We start from the raw sequence: 6,000 nt of genomic DNA on the forward strand, positions 1-6,000 counted from the left end.
GTACTCCCCATCACGCTTAGGGCAGAGAAAAAGTCTTAAGTTATTGCAGACACCACTGTTGTACTGTGGTTGAAATATGGCTTTTGATTAGTAAACAGATGGATTTTGATCTGCATCACGAGCCTGAATGAATTGGCAATTCTTGAAGCAATTTGTGTTCTCAGAATCAAACTACCAAACAGTAACAGATGTGAGTACATTGAGCTGTCAGGAGCTTAATGAGGTACAACTGAGATCAGTAACCAGTTTTAGAGAAGGGTTAAGGGGATCCCTTTTTGAAAGCTAATTATTTAGGACAGCACACCTGCCATTAGGCAGAGAAGATACCAAAAATTAGCCATTGTGTTGCAAGAATTCTCACTCTGCCACATGTGGCTGAAGTAATAGATAGAGCTACAGCACAAAATTAATTGAGCTTTCAAATCTGGAGGTGAGAGAAAAAAGTTGATTTAGGGTTATTACAAGCAGTGGAAATCACTAGCACAGCATGCCTTCCATTGCTGCAAAGCATTTATTTTTAATTCTTAAAGTTATAAAGGCGTTTGGAGATCGCCTTCCCTGAGTCCTTCATCACGAAGTGCTTTGTGTGGCTGCACAGGAGGATGCACAGTTCCAGCTCTGAGCTCCTGGGCCGTGTGGCATCGGGCCTTCTGGAGAGGCATGTGGCTGTGGGAAGATCTGTCCGCGAGTCAGAACTCTCCTGACAGAAAAACGGAGTTAAAAGTTGTTCCTAAGAAAACCTTGTTTCTGCTCAGTTTGCCTCCATCGGCGTCCATCAGACCCACGTGTCCCCAGCACCGCACAGCCCTCAGCACTTCTGTGTGCACAGTTTTGTTCACGTCGTTCTCACCGTTCTCGATCCCCCGCTGCTGACACGTGGAGTTTTAAAACACAGCGACGGCATGGAGAGGAAAACTTCCCCGGTCTCTGTGGTGGCCACAAAGGATTCACGTTCCTGACACCAGGGCTCCTTCCCAGGAGGGTAGGTTTATGTCACGCTGCGTTTTTACAGAAGATGTGACTGGATGTAAGTCCGCCTCCTTAGGGCCTTTGTATCATTTAGCATCCTACTGGTATCTGTTTTCCACTCTGCAGGAAGCCTGCCCCAAACTGACTGTAAATTACCAGGCAGAAGTCTTTGATTACTCACCAATTATCTCTTTTCCTTTCAGCACATAAAACGCTCTATATGAGATAATTCCTGGAAATTCAGTGTAAATGGTAACATTTAAATTAGCATGCTGGAAAGTTGGTTGCCTGTTACCTTGAACAGAAAATTTCCCCCGCGATTCTTTCTGTTCTATTGTTTTCCATGTAAACACAAACCCAGTGTGAGTGCTTGAACACACAGCTTACATTGTGCTTCTGCTGCTACAGTGACAAAAACATTCTCACTGAGCTTCTTTGGACTTTACTGATCACTTTAGTAAGAAGAAAACTCTCATCATTGCAGAGAGCTTGAGATGGAGAGAGGGCTCTCATTTCTTACCTTAATCTCAGTGAAACAAACTTTTCAGTGCTTTTCTTGTTTTTGTTTTTGGTTTTTTTTTTTTTTCTTGGAAAATGCTGGGAAGCAATAAAATAATTGAGATCTACTTCAGCGTGGTGCCCAGCGCTGGCAGTGCCGCTGACCCCTGGTCCTGTGCCCTACATGAGGGCACCTGGCTCAGCTGGGTGACGATATCACAGAGATCGCATTTCTCCACACTTTTCAGTATTGGAGCAAACAGTAAACAGTTCTGCACTTCTATACTTCTGCAGAACGTTCCTCCAAAAACTGCTGCTGAGTTTTAATGTATCCTGAAGTTCCCATCTTGTAGTGAATAGAGGACTTTTTGGCTTTTAACTCTACGTTATTGTACTTGTTCCTTCCCAGAGGGAAGTGTCCCACATACGGAGTCAGACACAGAATTAGACTCTACCTTCCCCTGTGAAAACACTGCAGAGTTTCTCTTTTATTTTGTTCTACTTTTGTTAAACCTACACAGGGAATTTTAACTCTCAAAAAAGTTTTACTGACTCTTCCACTCCCAAACAAGATACATGTATATACATGTATATACACAGATACGTAAGCGATCAGCAGCTACTTCTATTACAGTGACTGTGAAAGAGCTGGAGTGCATTCCTCTGGGTGCAGCTGGACAGGCTGACCTTGTCATAGAAAACAAGCAGTGCTGTGCAGTGCTGTGCTGTGCTGTGCAGTGCAGTGCTGTGCTGTGCAGTGCATCCCTTGGTTTGCAGATGACAAAACTACAGAATGCAGGAGAGGTGTTCATTTAAATGAAAGGCAGCTGCAATAATCCAACACAAACATCATTTGTCACCATCTGTCAGTTGTTTGCACGCTCACAGTGTGACTACAGCACAGGAACTCGCACGCCTCTGTTCCCTGGGCTCCAGATCTGCAGTAACCCAGCACCAACCCTGAGCAGCCTCAGAGCCGTGTCTGTGTGTCCATGTGTCTTTGTGTCCATACGCATGTTAGAGTGCTTACACATGTGCACATGCTCTCACCAGGCAGCTGCTTTCCACAGCAGTGAGGGCCAGGGCTTTGCTCAGCTGGGGGCAAATCAAACCGAGGTGTACTGCAGCCCTGGGGTCCAGGCGGGCCGAGCAGCAAAGCAGGAGCAGGAGCCAGCTAAGCAGAAATATTGGCCTACATTTTTTTCTCCTCCTGGTGGAAGGCATGTGAGTTTCTATGGCAACTTGTGTTTTCTGTTCTGTCAGGCCTACTGACTCATTTCTGGGGGAGCTGTACAGCTAAGGAAGATTTTTTCTATCTTTGCCAAGCCAAGTGGCTTCTTTTCTGCAGCCCGTTGCTCTCACCCATCTCACTGGCATTTGAGTCTGGCACGGCTTTTCAGAATCACTTTAGGGCAACAACAAATGACAATGAAACACTACAGCATCTTCCTGCCCTTGGAGATCCATTGCAAAGCAGTTGGGCCTGCCTGCTTCAGGGGATGCCAGCCCTACCTGCAGGCCTGCAGGGGCCAGCTGTGAGGCATGAGCTGGTAGGAGCTCTTTGAAGGGGCACAGCTGTGCCCAGCTCTGCCCCCAGCCCTCCTCCAGCCTCAGCATGCCACATCTCTGTAGCCAGAGGCTTCTTTTTGAACCTGCCAGTCCATTTCACCTTTAACTGATATGTTTGGCCGGGAGCCTTGCTCTAACAGCTACATCCCAAAGGGTTTCCCTCACATGGACCAACATCCATTGCTAAAATAATTGGTTTGTGGCATTGTGGTGACATCTCAATTGCCCTGGATCAAATGTTCCATGGGAACGGATCTCCCACGATCTTACCTGATCACTCTGGTTTTTGTAATTGGGAAATTACATGCCATGGACGCACAGGCTGGATTTTTCAGGAGTGTGCAGGGATGCTGAGTAACCACTTTTCCTTGAAATAGTGGGATGGGGTTTGCAGGTTTGCATCTGTTTCTCCAGGCCCTGCAGAAAATTGCAGCTCTGACATCCCAGAGAACGTGGTGGACGCTCTCACCACCAGCAATTCTTCTGAAGCTTTTTCTTTTGCCTAATCACAAACATATGGTGCACGTTAAGGGAGATTATCTTCACAAAATGCAGCCTTCCTTTAGCTTTGCAAGGTCACAGCAGCGCTGCAGTTAAGCGGTAAACAGAAGGAAAACGTTCAGGCAGCATGACCTTGGTCAATCGGTTAATCTTTCTCTATTCTATTTTCTCCAGCAAAACAAAAAGCTATCCCTGCAAAGTGCTCGGAGATCCTGGGGCGAAAGGTGCACCGTAAGCCCAGAGTATTAATTATTTAAGCCCTGATTGTCCGCTTGGTACGGGAGGGAATAGAGATGAATTTACTGTCTGTTATTGTCTGTTTGTTTAGATATAGCTGCTGTTTGTGTTGATTGCAGCCCTTGGCTCGCAGTACACCAGGCAGGTTGGAGGCTGCAGGCACTGTATGTTGCTTCTCCTTTTGGTTCATGACACTGAGATTTAGAAGCAACAGTGAGGCGAGCAGCAACAGAATTACTACTACTACTATTAGTTACTACTACAGGGAGTACGAACATTTAAAAAGACTCCTGTTAGCATTTTATGCAGAGCTTCTTATTAATTACACTGCAAGGGGGAGGAGGGCTAGGATGCAGTCAGCACTGAGCGTCATCGTGTGCTGCCAGCCTGATGTGTGTCCTGGGAAATGGCACCTGCGTGTGACAGGGAGAGGAAGAGGGCTCACTTCTCTTGTTCTATCCTGTAATGTCAGTTCTCCAGGTTTTGTGGGGAAACCTCATCTAAAATTGCTCACAAATTGGATTTTGGTTGTTAGATTAAGCTGTGTTGCACAGTGTAAAACATTGATTGTTAGATTTTAGAACGCTGAATAATGTATGTGCCCATGGCCTGCTGAACTGGATCGTGGCAGTGGGAGTGCTCTGGCCCTTTTCGGAGCAGCCCCAGACAATGACTGCTTTAAGACAGAGGCAAACTTTGAGTTCTCTAGTTGTCTGGTGTCTGATTTTAAAAGGGAAATCTTTTCTTACGTTGTTTTATGTTACTGAGATTTCATTTTATAGTGCCTCACAATGTGATCCTACCATAAGCACAAAGGATGCTTTTTAGAGCTGTTGTCCCTTAAAACCTGCTTTTACCATCATTCTCTTTTCACATGGCTACATATTATGGGTACACAAATGTACAAGCATGAGCACATGTAAACAGAAAGGGAAAATTGTATTTTTATGATCCATGCAGATATTATCATAAATCTAAATAAAATCCTTTTTCAGAATTCTAGTCAAATTGGGTTGCTTGAGCCCTTCAGAAACTTCTATTTTCAGACACAGATGTTGCAGAATGTATTTAAAAATAAAATAGCATGTTGGTACTTCAGTAGCAGTGTTGGCAGTGCTGTTGTGCAGGCTGTCTCTGTGGAGCTCAGTGCACTCCTGCATGGGTTTGAGCCACGTGCAGACACTGATGCTGGGTCTGTGATTTCTGTAACAACTTCATCACATTTCTCATACTCTTCCCCTTCACTGGCTGCTGCAGAAGGCCAGGCCGTGTTGATTCTCCTCCCGTTCTGGGTCAGGTTTGGTTAAATCATCAAGAGCACAAAACACCTATTAAGTGCTATTTGCTGAGTCCTCCATTTAAATGAATTTGCAGGGAGCAGCAGATATTTTCCTCCCGCTTTCTCCAGGCTGGTTCCTGCTTCCCCCAGAGGTCAGCGCCTCCCCAGGGGCCCAGGGCTGTCTGCGCAGCGCTGCACTGAGCAGCTCCCCAGGCTGCTATTCAGCACCACTATAATAATCTCACCTAAATACGGCAGCCTCCATCCATCAAATGATTGACCCTAGATAGGAAAAAACCCTGTAATTGTCATCGCACAATGCTGGCTAGCAAACCGGTCTTTACACTGGCCTTTTCCAAGGCGATGCATTATGCTCACACAATAAGTTATTGACACGGTGTCAGGGCTGACATTTATGGTGGGGTTATTGACAATGACTGTTTGGGGCTGGAGATGGATGGCTGCTGCTGTGCGCCCCCCACCGCAGTGCCGCCCGGCCCAGCAAGTGCAGCACCTCGGGCTGTGAGTGGGGCTGGGGGGAGCAGCGGTGCCCCTGTGAGCAGCACGTGCTGCACGGGGAGGGGGGTCACCGAGCCTGGGGGTGTTCAGGAGCCGTGCAGATGTGAAACTGAGGGACACGGCCAGCAGGCATGGTGGGATGGGTTGGGCTTGGTGATCCTAGAAGGCTTTTCCAGCTGGAATGATTCTGTGATTCTGTGACTCTTTTGATCGGGCTGGTTTTATTTTAGTTGCAGCCCCATGGCTGTGTTTGCCATTAAGGACAGGGATTAATAGGATGTATGCAGATCTCTACAGTGCTGCATATATGTCTCGGACAGAAACAGTTCTTCACCATCAGCGTTCACGAGCATCACTGAATGTCAGTGGTGCCTTTTTCTCTGCATGGAGGAATTCAGTTCCACGTCTTTGCTCCACGTGCACTTCCA

The 6,000-nt window shown here is 46.6% G+C and overlaps 1 long non-coding RNA gene across 1 annotated transcript in view; it reads left to right on the forward strand.

Moving 5' to 3' along the window:
• Positions 1-4,771, forward strand: part of LOC122166346 — a 28,372-nt gene extending 23,601 nt beyond the window's left edge. The window contains exon 3 of the long non-coding RNA XR_006170777.1: positions 531-4,771. This is a non-coding gene — a long non-coding RNA (uncharacterized LOC122166346). The remainder of the gene's footprint in view (positions 1-530) is intronic.
• The last annotated feature ends 1,229 nt before the right edge of the window (positions 4,772-6,000 follow it).

This window comes from Centrocercus urophasianus, unplaced genomic scaffold (genome assembly GCF_019232065.1).
Source record: "Centrocercus urophasianus isolate 14NV4802_14NV808 unplaced genomic scaffold, USGS_Curo_1.0 seq_33, whole genome shotgun sequence".
In the NCBI taxonomy this organism is placed as follows: domain Eukaryota; kingdom Metazoa; phylum Chordata; class Aves; order Galliformes; family Phasianidae; genus Centrocercus; species Centrocercus urophasianus.